The sequence below is a fragment of the Acinonyx jubatus genome, chromosome E4 (assembly GCF_027475565.1).
Source record: "Acinonyx jubatus isolate Ajub_Pintada_27869175 chromosome E4, VMU_Ajub_asm_v1.0, whole genome shotgun sequence".
NCBI lineage: Eukaryota > Metazoa > Chordata > Mammalia > Carnivora > Felidae > Acinonyx > Acinonyx jubatus.
In genome coordinates, this window is record NC_069395.1 from 62398949 (window position 1) to 62413662 (window position 14714).

General features: G+C 36.3%; 1 protein-coding gene across 2 annotated transcripts in view; it reads right to left on the minus strand.

Annotated features, from left to right (window-relative positions):
• The window catches only part of AKT3 (AKT serine/threonine kinase 3), a 306189-nt gene that overhangs the window by 279407 nt on the left and 12068 nt on the right, over positions 1-14714 (minus strand). The window lies entirely within an intron of this gene.

Sequence of the window (14714 nt, forward strand, 5' to 3'; positions counted from 1 at the left end):
GCTTTAAGCCCTACTTCACTCAACATCAGAAAAAGTGTTGGGAAAGACAAGCATAACGAAGAACAAATACAGAAAACAGAACTCGTAATCCTCAATGAATTGGAAAACATAGTTACAGGCCAACACGAATTTCAAAATTACAAAAGATGAAGCCAGAGGAAGAGAGTATAGCACTCAGGCCAGGCAACAGGAAAGGAATACTGATTAACTCCTCTTTTACACTTGTCTTCTCAAAAGAGAACCATCATAATGCAAACATTGATGCCCAGAGGTGCTGAGAAGACACTAAGTGACTTACCACTCTTGAGTTCCAGTTAGCATCAATTATCTCTAAGAAATGCAGAGCACCAGAAGGGATAAAAAAAACAAACAAACAAAAAAAAAACCTGAAAAGGGCAAGTATCTTTATTGTTTTTACAGAGGAAAACAATAGATGAGCCTGAACACTAACAATTACTAAATGTGATGTGAAATTCAGCATTAGGACCTATAACAGATTATTAAATAACCGCTACTGTCTATTAATTATTTAGTATGTCCCATGCACTGGGATAAGAGCTAATCAAACATTATGATCTCGGAGTCTTAAACCACTTATTATCAGCACCATTTTACACATGAGAAATTTAAGGCATATTAAGATTTCTGCCCATAGTCACTAGTAAATGGCAAAGCCAAGATCTGAAGTTAAATTCCATCCTCTTGACCATTGGGCTAAACTGACAGTACCTGCGTACTTAAAAATGAGAAAAGTAGATGGATGAGAAGAACAGATTCACTAAAAGCAAGTTACATCAAATTGGTCATTTTTTCAAATTTTCTGAGTAACCATGTTGCAAGGGCATAGACAAATCTCTAAGACATACTGTTAAGTGATTATGATGTCATTTACGCAAAGTGAGATAAAAGATCCAAATGTTTATACAGAATAAAGTGTGAAAGTCTCATTTCTTTAATTATCCCTCTTCCTGTCCCCCACCTAATCTCTTGAATTCCAATCTCCTGACAAGAGGCAAATACTACCCATAGTTTGATATGTATCTTTCTCATTCTTACCTGTTTTCAGAAAAATGTTGGCTTTATAGCAGGACATCACACTTGACGGTGGTTATTTCTAAGAAGGAAATTGGGAGTGGAGGAACCATATCATACTCTATTACATACTGCTTGGACCTTTTACAAGACGAACTAACGTATTATGTAGACAATACAAATTGTTTTAATCATAACGATGCTCGAAGAAAACAGGGCAAGAGTATCTAAGTGTCACCTCATTGGCCTCCTCGGAAGGGAAAAGTCTGATATACTAAACTATATAACAATTAAAAACTTATACGTGACAAAACCAGAGAGTTAAAAGATATACTCAAACCAGGAAAATATTTGTAACAACAAATTGATAGATAAAATAATGGTATTCTGAATACATAAAAAGCTCTTACAAATAATAATAACATATCAAATTTATAAAATTGACTAAAGACATAAGCCTCATAGGGGCACCTGGGTGGCTCAGTCAGTTGGGCGTCCGACTTCGGTTCAGGTCATATCCTCACAGTCCGTGGTCTGGCCCCACATCAGGCTCTGTGCTGACAGTTCAGAGCCCGGAGCCTGCTTTGGATTCTGTGTCTCCCTCTCTCTGGCCCTCCCCCTCTCATGCTCTGTCTCACTCTCTCTCTCAAAAATAAACAAACGTTAAAAAAAAAAATTGTAATAAAGAAGACATAAGCCTCATACCGTAAAATTAAGGATAAGAAACAAGTAATTCATTTGAAGAAAAAATGGCTAAAAGCATTAACAACAAAGTTAAGCCTCAGAGTAACAAATAAATGCAAAATAAAACAGCAATATGATGGCTAAAATTAAAAAGATAATACAAGTGATAATTATGGCAAGAGAAAGCAGAAACTTTTACATACTAGTGACAGGAATGAAAATTGGTAACATGTGGACAACAAATTGGCATATGTAAATGGTCTGCATAAACAAAACATAATAAAAGTTCCTTTAAAAGTTAAAACTAAAGAGGTGCCTGGGTGGCTCAGTCAGTTAAGTGTCCGACTCTTGGTTTCAGCTGAGGTCATGATCTCAGGGTTTGCTGAATTCAAGCCCAGAGTCGGGCTCTGCACTGAGAGTGCAGAGCTTGCTTGAGATTCTCATATTCTCTCTCTCTCTCTCTCTCTCTCTCTCTCTCTCTCTCTCCTGTGATACACTTGCAAACTTTCTCTCTCTCTCTCTAGTAAGTAAATAAAAACTTAAAAAAAATTAAAACTGAAAAAACCAGCTGTGGCCTTGGAGGGCAATCACAGCCCTCCTGTGCCGTGCTGTGGGGAACAGTCCTGCTGTGCTCTTCACTGCACTGACCACACCTGCAGTATTAGGTTCACTCTGGCGACCACATTTTAAGAAAGACACTGACAAACTGAGATATTTCCACAGCAGGACACCAAAATTATGTGTGAGGGCTAGAAACATGTCATACAATGAACAAGTTAAAAGAAAAGAACAGTTTGCTTAAAAACATTTTAGGGAAGGTGTCACAGCAATCCTGAAATATTGGAAGGCCTGTCTCACGGAAAACAGAACTTGTTCTAGATTGCTCAGGAGGGCAAAACAAAGACCCCTACTACTCACAGCTGCTAAATAATCAAACAGTTACGTCCTATACAGTGAGATTTTAGTTACCCACAATATCGGAGATCAATGATCCATCAGCAACACAGTACCAAAGATTCTTCCAGGCCGGAAGAATCATGAACTCAGAAGTACTTTGTGGTTCTAAGAGTAAAATATGGGTAAGTGTTCCAGAACTATGCCCACTACTCTGTTCTCACTTACCTGATTTAGGCGTCTTATATGCTAAACCATTCTGGGACTATCAGAGTCCTGTGCATAGAACAGTCATTCAGTCAGTTCTAGCAACTCCTACCCTATTAGCTCCATTTTCCTACAAACAACTTGACAGATATACAACCTGATCTAGAATGCCAGCCCCGCCCTTACCAAAACCCTATCCTAGATTATAGGCTGCTTTCATAATTGTGATCTATTTTGTGTTTCCTGACTTGCCCCAGCTGTCCCAATTCTAGTTCCTTGCCCTGCAATCTGTGATGCACTGTTACTGGACCTTTTCTTATTTAAATGTATTTATTTATTTTAAGAGAGAGAGAGCGCACAGAGGAGGAGCAGAGAGAGAGAGAGAGAGAGAGAGAGAGAGAGAGAGAGAGAGAATCCCAAGTGGGCTCCGCACTGTCAGTGCAGAGTCCAACATGGGGCCCGAACTCACAAACCATGAGATCATGACCTGATCCAAAACCAAGAGTTGAACACTTAACCAACTGAGCCACCCAGGTGCCCCAGCTACTGGAACTTCTAAAAACTGTTTTCTTCCTCATTCACTCAAAGACTAAGAGCCTCCCACATTCAAAGTACTCGCAGAACCGATATGCAAAATGTAGTTGTATTAGACACAGTTCCTGCCCTCAGGGGAGTTGACAACAGACAAAGAGAAATAAAGGGTCTATGTGATAACTAGTCAATATAAAGCCACAAGGGAGCAAAGTGATGTAATACACAGACAAAAGAAATCATTCCAGCTTTGTAAGACTGTGATCTGGGAAAAAACTGAGATTATATTAGAATTTATATTTGAAATACTTAGAACATTTTTATTGACAAGGATGCAGGGGAAAAAAAGTAGAAAAACTGGCGTTAAGCATCAACATACATAAAAGAAAGCACACTGGTATGTGCACGGTTAATCATTCCAGTAAGATAACACAATTGATTACAGAATGTGAACAGATAATTAAAGAAAGTTTATCCATGTCAAAGAATATAAAAATAGTTTCTCCAAGGAGGTAACACAGTAAGTTCTAGAGATACAGCTTCCCTGTAGTCCCCACTGGGACACAGAGAGGTAAGTGATACCACTCAAATGGCATAAGGATTCCACCAGATGTAAGATACTCCCCTTTTTCCATTCTCACAGGGTTTTAAACTCTCCTCCTGTGCAACTGTTCTGAGCCCCTCTCTCAGCACATACTAATAACAGACTTTTTAAAAAAGAACTCCAAAACACGTCTGAGTGTCAAGAAAGAAACAAAAGATGAAGCATCATAAAATTGGCAATAAAGAAATTTCAGCTACTGGTCCAGGCTAAGCCCCTAACTCAAAAAATGACTTGTTTTCTGTAAAGATAAATGGATATAAGACTAGGTGACTTCTAAAGTCTCTTCTATTTTAAAATTCTATAAATTCAGTTGGGAAAAAAAGGTTCAGCTATGTTTCCAGGTGTCTGGAACTCAGCTGGTTGAAACCATCAGTTTCTGAGGTGCCTAGGTGGCTCAGTCAGTTAAGAGTCCAACTCTTGATTTCAGCTCAGATCATGATCTCACAGTTCATGAGTTCAAGCCCTATATCAGGCTCTGTGCTGACAGTGTGGAGCCTGCTTGAGATGCTCTCTCTCCCTCTCTCTCTGCCCCTCCCCTGCTCGTGCTCTCTCTCTCAAAATAAATAAAACTTAAAAAAAAATTTTTAATTCAAAAACAGAAATCATCAGTTTCCTCAAATATCAATGTAGATGAAATTTCTACTCCACATAATTTGTTATGAGCAATAACAAAACTAAGTGAATGGTAAAACTTTAACAAATTTTTATATCCACACATTAAAACATATATACCTATCAGAGTTCCACTTCCAGTAGTTGTAGGGTGACTTAGACTAATTTTGCCATACATAAAATTATAAACTCTGTATAAAATATAAAAAACAACTATTCCAGAGAACAGCATAGAAAATGTTCTTTAGAAATAATGGCCAATGCAACTTCCCAAGTTTGGTAAAAACATATATTTATAGATGAAAAACAACAAAAATCCAGTAAATCCAAAATAGAATACATACAAAGAAAACACCTAGGCACATCATCAAAGTGCTGAAATCAAGGCTAGAAAAATCTCGCAGGTAGTCACAGAAAATGGTATGTTGTATACAGGTAACAACACAACGTAAGAGCTGACTTATCAGAAACAAGGGAAAGTAGAAGAAAATGAAAGGACATCTTTAAAGTGAGGAAAGAAACAAACTCACAAATCATAATTCTATATACAATAAAAAAAATCCTTCAAAAATAAAACAGAAATGAAAATATTAAAAAAAATTTTTTTAATGTTTATTTATTTTTGAGACAGAGAGATACAGAGCATGAATGGGGGAGGGTCAGAGAGAGAGAGAGACAGAGTCTGAAACAGGCTCCAGGCTCTGAGCTGTCAGCACAGAGCCCGACGTGGGGCTCAAACTCACACTGTGAGATCATGACCTGAGCCAAAGTCGGAAGCTCAACCGACTGAGCCACCCAGGTGCCCCAAAAATATTTTAAAATAAACAAAAATATGAGTGTACTGGTCACCAAAAGATTTGCTCTAAAAGAAATGCTGAAGAAAGCTCTTCAAGCTAAAGGAAAATAATATCAGACAGAAACTCAAATCTATAGAAAGAAAGAAACACTGCAAATTAAGTACATATAAAAGACTATATTTATCCTGCTCTTCTTTAAAAGATATAAAAAGGACATAAAACAAAAATTCAAACATTGTATCACATGGTTTACAACATATTTATATCTGCTATATATGAGATACAGCAGCACAAGGCACTCAGAGGAGAGGTAAATGTAACTACAGTATTTCAAGGGTGTTCTATTTTACATAATGCAGTAAAATATTAAGCCAGTATATAATGTGATAAATTAGGAATGCATATTATAATCCCAACAGCAGGGTTTCTCAACCTCAGCACTAGTGACATTTTGGAATAGAAGATTTTCTGTTTGGGGAAAACTGTCCTATACATTACAGAACACTTAGCAACATCCCTGGCCTCTACCTACTAGATGCCAATAGCACACCCACCCCAAGTCATGACAACCAAAAATGTCTCCAGACATTGTCAAATGTCCCCAGGGGAGTAAAATAACCCTGGCTGAAAACCACTGCCCTACAATAACCATTAAGTAATGTAAGATTACAGAGAAGTTCAGTTTTTTCCATTATGGCCCACCTAACAAGCCTTTTTAGTCTTTTTTTTTCCCTAACCGCTCTAGCCTCCCACATGAAATTTTAATACCACAGATATGCTGTATATGTTTATATAATGTGTCCCACTTGAAAGGCACAAATGACTATAAATATCTGAGTTTTTTGCACCCTCCCCCAGAACCAATGATTAGCCCCTTGGGGGAGATATCCTCCCCTCCACTGAGAATGCACACTGACAGAGGGATTTAGATGAAATACTAAAAAAAATTCAATCAACCCAATAGAAGGCAAAATATACCTATATATGAACAGAGAAAAAAATTTTTAAATAGGACAAATAGAGAATAAATAAAAAAACAGTAGACCTAAATTCAATCATATCAATAATTACATTAACAAATATGTATGGTCTAAACACCCCCAATTAAAAGGTAAAGACTGTCAAATGAGATAAAGAGGAGAAAAAAAAACAAAACAGAACCAGACCTAAAACTATGCTATCTACAAGAGAGACAGTTTAAATATAACACACAGATAAGCTAAATGTAAAATAACATTTTAAAAAGATAGAAGATGTAAACTTTAATCAGGAAAGTCTGTAGTGGTTATATTAATATCAGACACACTGAATTTCAAGACAGAAAAAGATGGACATTTCATAAGGATAAAAGATGCAATATATCCAGAAGATGATACAAATCTGGATGCATCTAACAACAGAGCTTCAAAATATATAAAGCAAAATAGAATAAAGAAACAGAAATTCACATAGTTGGGAGATTTTACTTCTCTCTCAGTAATTGATAGAACTAAAGAAAAAAATCAGTAAAGTTACAAAAGATATGACTCACCATCACCCATCCTGACCAGACATTTATTAAAAAAAAAAAAAAAAAAAACTACACCCACAACAGCAGAAAAATCAAGATAGACCATATGGTGGACCATAAAAAAATTTTTTTAAATAACAAAAAATTCCAGATGACTGAAACTTTTATAGAATATCTTCTGTAAATACAATCAAACATTAAACTGAAATCAAAACACTAACATATCTAAAAACCCCTATATATTTGTAAATTAAGCAGCCTTCTTCTAAATAACCCATGGTTCAAAGAACAAATCCCAAGGGAAGTTAGAAAACATTTTACATTAAATAACAATGAAAACATATTTCATCAAAACTTGTAGGACAAAACTAAGCTGTGATGTAAGATAAATCCAGGGGCGCCTGGGTGGCTCAGTCGGTTAAGCGTCCGACTTCAGCTCAGGTCACGATCTCACAGTCCGTGAGTTTGAGCCCCACGTTGGGCTCTGGGCTGATGGCTCAGAGCCTGGAGCCTGCTTCCGATTCTGTGTCTCCCTCTCTCTCTGTCCCTCCCCCATTCATGCTCTGTCTCTCTCTGTCTCAAAAATAAATAAACGTTAAAAAAAAATTAAAAAAAGATAAATCCATAGATTTAAGTGCTTATATTTTTTTAAAAAAGAAAGATTTAAAACCAATGACATACTATTTTACCTTAAGAAGCCAGAAAAAAAGACAAGTAAATTAAAATAATAATGAGCAAAAGCAGTAAAATAGAAAAGGTCAAAGAAAACAAAGCAAAAAGTTGGCTCCTTGAAAAGATCAATAAAATGTATAAACTCCTAGTAAAACTGATCAAAGGAAAAAAAAATGAGAGGGAGAACACAATTTACCAACATCAGAATTTAATAGGGGATTATAATTACAAATCCCACAGATACTTAAAGAATAAGGGAATATTAAGAACAACTTTATTCCAAATATATCAACAACTTAGATTAAATGGAAAAATTCCTAAGAAATCACAATTTTCCCAAAGTGACACAAAATGAAACAAAAAATCTGAATAGTCCTATGCCTATTAATGAAATTGTATTTATTATCAGAAACCTCACCAAAAAAGCCCCAACCCAAATGGCTTCACTGATGCATTTTACCAAACATGTTAAGTTAGGAATAAACCCTATCTTATGCAAATTCCTTCAAAAATTGAGAAGGGAATACTTCCCAACCTATTTTATGAGTCCAGCATAGCCATCAAACTAAAACATGAAATGAAAATTATAGACCAATATAAATGCAAAAACACCCCACAATCCTTGACAAGGTACATCAAAACTGGTAAATCAAATATAATACATCAGGACCAAATGGGACATATTCCAGCCGTTAAAGTAATACACCATATTAACACAATACAGGGAAAAGTCAAATAGTCATTTCAATAGATGTGGGAAAACTTTTTGAAAAAAGTGAACACCCACTCATGATAAAAACTCTCAGCAAAACAGGACAAGAAAGGAACTTTCTCAATCTGATTAAAGGCAGCAATAGAAAGCCCACAACAACTACAATAGTGATTATTATCACATAATATGATGATGGTGGTGGTAAAATAACATGAGAAATAAGACCAAAAGTCCACTCTCACCACTTTTACTCAAAATTGTGCTGGAATTCCTAACCAGTGAAATGATCAGAAAAATTAACTGAGGACATAAAGATTGCAAAGGAAGAAGCAGAACTGTGACTCTTTGCAGATGACTTGACCACGCAGAAAACTGTAGAGGTAACTAACTTGAACAAGTGAATTTACAAGTCAATACACAAAACAACTGCTGATGGGGAAGGATAAGTATCCCTATCTCACATAAGATAGGGAGTAGTGTGAGTGTGTGCGTACATAACAGCAGCTCTACAATTCTCCAGCTCTAGAATGCATATGAAAGCTTATCATTTGATGGTTCTCTCCATGGTTTACTTATTAACATTTTCAAAACCAATGTATTCAAATAATAAAATAAAACGAAGAAAATAAGACAAATAAGAAAATAAAATAAAATTCACGTTATTGTAAATACATTAAATCTCAGAGTCCCAATGTCATTGGAAAATAAACTTGGGACGACTGGGTGGCTCAGTCGGTTAAACATCTGACTTTGGCTCAGGTCATGATCTCAAGGTTCATGGGTTCCAGCCCGCATCAGGCTCTGTACTGATTGCTCAGAGCCTGGAGCCTGCTTCAGATTCTGTGTCTCCCTCTCTCTCTGCCCACTCCTCCCCTCCCCCCCACCTCCCACTCACGGTCTGTCTCTCTCTCTCTCTCTCTCTCTCTCTCTCTCTCTCTCAATAATAAATAAACATTAAAAAAAATTTTTTTAAGAAAATAAATTTAATTTTGTCATGTTTATTCCCCACTTGTAACGTTAATAGTCAAGTGAGCTTCTCTAAACTATCATGTGACTTATACAGTGGCTACCACAGCTCTCCACATTCTATGGAAAATGCTTGCTTCTGCGTAGTAAACAAAATCATACAGTTGTTTTCTATTTCTATAAGCACTTGATCATTTAAAACTCACTTTGTGAAAAAAACAGAAGCAAAAGGTACTTGTACAAGTACATACAAAGTTAAGGAAAAAGCCCTTGGACTTGGATGAGAACCCCAAAAACTGTGATTCTGTTTTCTAGAACAGCTTATAATTGACTAGCTCACAATAATCTCATGTTAACACATAGCCCAGCTTACAATCTTCACGTTACTAAAACATTCTGCATAGTGGCATTAAGCTATTTTGACAGAAAATTCATAGACTTATCAAGTGTAGCTTGGAATTACCAAATACTAACATTCCGGTTCACCTAAACAAATCAGTTCACAGAATACAAAGCAAGTGTTATTCCAAGGACACAGTTCATGAAGATCCTTGAACTGGAAACTCTAAGTAGCAGGCAAACTAAGGCAAGGAGTGCTTTGAAAGCACAAACTGGTTACATACACAGAACACAACCTGAAAGTTCAATCCGTTAGATATCAAAGCAACAAAAAGCCTAAGAAACTATCATATGCATGCAGCATTTTCATCAGTCAAATGTTTTGTTTTTTAATTTTTTTTTAACATTTATTTATTTTTGAGACAGAGAGCATGAACAGGGGAGGGTCAGAGAAAGAGGGAGACACAGAATCGGAAACAGGCTCCAGGCTCTGAGCTGTCAACACAGAGCCCGATGCGGGGCTCAAACCCACGGACCGTGAGATCATGACCTGAGCCGAAGTCGGACACCTAACCGACTGAGCCACCCAGGCACCCCCATCAGTCAAATGTTTTTAATGATAGAACCACCTCTTAAATTTGTACCAATTTCAGAATTGTAAGACTGTGCATTGACCACCAATACATTATAGATGTTAACATGTTATCAAGGAACTGGCTCTCCACCTTTAGAAGAGACTACTTACCTTCTTAGGAAACAGTACTATTACGCAAACGGAATTTTATAAATTACAATTAGCCCTGGTTAATGCTATTGCAACCTACTTAATTCAATAATTTAGACCTTTTAAGCTGATTAGATTTCCCACTTTATTAATGCAACACCTTTCTTCACAGCAACTATTAGCCCTTACTGTAACAGGACAAACTTAGAGTAAAACTTTTGACATCAGGTTTAGAGACTGGCAGTACAGGTAGGCTGGTCTGTGACCAGCCTCTGGTCACTTCTCCCTTGTGAAGGAGAGAGTCTAAGAAGTGTTTAACACGTCTGCAGGTTATCTCCTAAGCTGATGTGCTCTCCCAGGACCATCAAGCAGGAAAATGTAGACGGTACTTTACTCCACGTGTGCTACATGACGTTTCCCTTACTGTCATTTCTAACACCAATAATACTACATCAATGTGTTATCTCAATTAATATTTACCATTCTGTAATTGCTCCAGAAAAGTACAGGAAAAAAAGGTTTCAATGTTGATATATCACCAATAACCGAAGTTAGGAAAGTATCTGCCCCACACAGTATCATTAATTATTTTTAAGACTGTTTTTTCCTTCTCCAGGATGCTATTTAATGATGAACAACTTATTTACATCAAAAGTACAAATGAAATGAGATTATATCTAGATAGGAGCTAACATGAACTGATTCATAAATGCAAGTTTGAGAAAAAGGACTGATAGTCAAACTAAGGGTAACTGTGAATTTTTTATATCGATACTTTTATTAATAGTTTACAAATACTCTGTACACATTAGCTCACAATGCTTACCAGCACACTGTGAGGTAAAGAAGGCAGACATTATATATTTATTTTAAAACAAGTACACCAGAGTTCAGGTGATGATAATCTACCTGCCCAGTGTAAAGAGGCAGAGAATACTACTACTCTTTAAGAAGAAATTCTTTGAGCCAAAATATGTCCAAACAGCAACAACAGACTAATGAAATTTGCTTGACTAAAACAGAAGATTATTCTTAAAATCATACTGAAAATCTCTAAAGGAATAAATTAAGAATAGTTCAGAGGAAAAAAATGCCCCATTTGGTTTCCCCTAATATTTCAACTAATGCTTGTAAGAGTCCAGTTAAAAGTACCATTACAAATCCTCATTCAGAGAATCTAGCCAGTCGTAAGTACAGGGAAAATACATGAATTACAAAAACAGACAGAGGTCACTACCAGTAAACTCAGTCTTTCATTCACAAATAAACCAACAGAGATCATCAGATACCTGAGGAATACTAACACCACCAAGGAAAAAAATAATAATAAACAAAATAAACAAACTGAAAAAGTTATTCAAAGCAGATAAAAAATTTAAAAACAGTCTCGTTGGTGTCCTTTGATTAAAAATCTGTAAAATAAGAGCGGGTGGCTATGATCTACAAAGAATTCCCAGAAATATAAAGTAATAGCTGAAATAAATAATTTAGTAAAGGGCTCAAAGAAAAAGTTGAGGAATCTTCCAGAACAAGGAGAGAAAACAAAGAAATTAAAGAAAAATTTTAAAACAGAGCACTGATATAGATGCTCTAAGGGGAAAAACCATAAAAGAATACAGAAGACACAGAAGGGAAAAAATAACAAAAGAAATACAGAAGACTCCCCAGAATTAAACACATTTGCCTGCATATTCTAAGGGTCCACCAAATGCTTTACAGGTGAATTAAAAAGAACCACATCTTATCCTCCTTAAATTTTATAAAGCCAAGGATAAAGAGGCATGAACACAACAAACTTCAAGAGGACAACAAATAGGTTACCTAGAAAGAAATGACTCCTATTAGTGTTAAGCTTCTTACCAGTAAAACTGGTTACCAAAAGGTAACGGAATGCAGCCTTCAAAACTCTGAAGGAAAACTGTTTCACAACTGAATTCTATACCCAGCAAAGGTATGCACCAGGTGTAAAAGTGAAAAACACATTTTCAAACACTGTGTTGACATATTCTTTCTGAAAGAAGTTCTTCAGGAAATTGAAAAAAGGAAAAAAAAAAAAACTACTTCTAGAAAACCATAAAATAAATCCAAAACAAATAGGGGAAAGACAGGAGATCTAAGAAAACACTGAACTTGTCCAGGAATGCAATTAAATAACATGCTACTAGCTGAGTATCACACCTAGAAAAAGGTCAGTTCACAACAAAATTTTGACAAATACCAGGATTAAAAAGCTGGATGACCAAGTGATACAAGGAAGACAGCAAAGCATACACTCTTTTACCAATGGGAGGAAACGTGACAATTAGAAACTCTAGGAAAAACCATTATAGCCCAAACCAGAGGCCAAACCAAAGTGCGTCATGATCTTGAACACCAACAGAGTATGAGGCGATCATTTGCTCTCTATGGCTCCCATCACACACACCCACCATACCGCTCTGGTTGGCAGCAGGTACTGTTTACTTATCACAATATCGATTACTGCTTCTCCGAATCAGCAAGTATAACTATTACAAACCCTGAAAATATAAAATAAACGTTCAGTTGCCACAAACTGGGAGGGGAATGTGGGAAATTCAGAGGAAAGATTGTGTAGGGTACTCCCAAAGTGGTCAGTTTAGAGATGATGTGTAAGTACTTTCTAGAATGAAGAGTGCACCTGTTGGAAGTTTAACCATGAGCCCACTCCCTCCCTTTAGGGAAGGAAGAGAACAGGTATTAACAAGTCAAATTCTTCATTTTTCATAAGGGCGATACACGAGATTATGTAAGACTACTCAAAAATAAAGCTTAGCATATTATATACAAAACTGGGATAATAATCACCAAAAAAAGTATAAAATACAAAAGGTCTACAATGGTTATCTCTGAGGAGAGAAACCAGTTGGAAGAGCAGACGACAGAAAAGACTTTTACTTATTTTATATCTTTGTGTACTATTAACCAAGGCAGGAAAAATGCAAAGAAATCCTGGTCCATTTTTTTCTTGCTTCTATACCCCACGCACTTTAAACCGACCTTTTATCATGGTGTTTCAGGTAAGACGCAATTAACTAAACAAACTCAAGAACAACCCTAAATCTTTGACAACATGTGGTGACGGCAATAACTCACACTTGTGTTCAAGCTCTCAAAACACATCCACATCCATCACCTCACTTAATCCTCAAAACAGACTTAATGGGAGCAGACATTAGAGGTGCATAAAGTATTACTCCAAAAGGTTTACGTGATTTGCCGTCCCCAAAAAACAAAGTAGGAAAGACAGTATAAATATAATAGACAAGTTAAAAAAAACAAAGAAAAAGCACCTTCAGACAGCAGTGAAATCTGAAAATGTCTTCTAAATTTATAACATAACATACAATAAATTAAACTCAATCGTACAATAGTTGGCTGAAACCGTTTGATAGTTAAGCACACACTTACCATATGAGCAGCAATCTCGTTCCCAGGTCACTGCCCAAGGGAAAAGGAAAACAAACCACACCAAGACATGATCTCCAATGTGCATAGCTGCCTTATGTGTAATAGCCCCAAACTAGAAATAGCTCAAATATCCATCAGCCAGTAAATAAATAGATTGTGGTACGTCCAGACTACAGAACATGCCTCAACAATAAAAAGGAACAAACTTGTGATGTACACAGCGATGTGGATGAATCGTTCAAGTATTATGCTACATGAAAGTAACCAGACACAGAGGACCAGATGAGTGTACTTATAAGGAAGATTACAGTTGTAGCAGATTAGGGGTCCCAGGGCTCAGGAAAGAGGACGGACTGCAGAGCGGAATAGGGGTGCTTTCCGAGTGACAGAGATGTTCAACGTCATGACTGCAGTGTTTGTTATGCTACTGCATGCATGTAGCAAAATTCATCCCCGTGTACACTTAAAATAGGGGAATTGTATTGGTATGGAAATTATAACTCAATAAGGATGAATTGTTAGAAATCAGTAATACATAATCCCATTTAACTACTGACAATGACTTTCCAAACATAGGTATTAACTACAGACCCGCAAAAAACATTGAAATCACTATTTAAAAGGTAACTTTTAATCAGGAAATAGATACAGTATACAGGAACTTAAAAGTCCTAAGAATGCAACAGTCCTCATACTACTCAATTTGGCCACGTGGATAAACAGTAGTTGCCTGGCAACGAGTCTACACTCTAGATTTCTTAATAAACACATTGACCACATTAAAAGGTGATCTCTTAGGAGATAAACTAAGCTTTACATTAAAGAGTTCTTCCTTTAAAGTAAAAATAATGTAAAAAGAATAATAATGCATTTGAATTATTTATCTAAAGTAGGAGCGAACAGCAAACAAGAAATACTAAAACTAGATCATGAAAAATAAAAATATGCAATTAAACATAAACACACACACACGCAGAAACCCTTTCTTCAGTCGGTCTCTT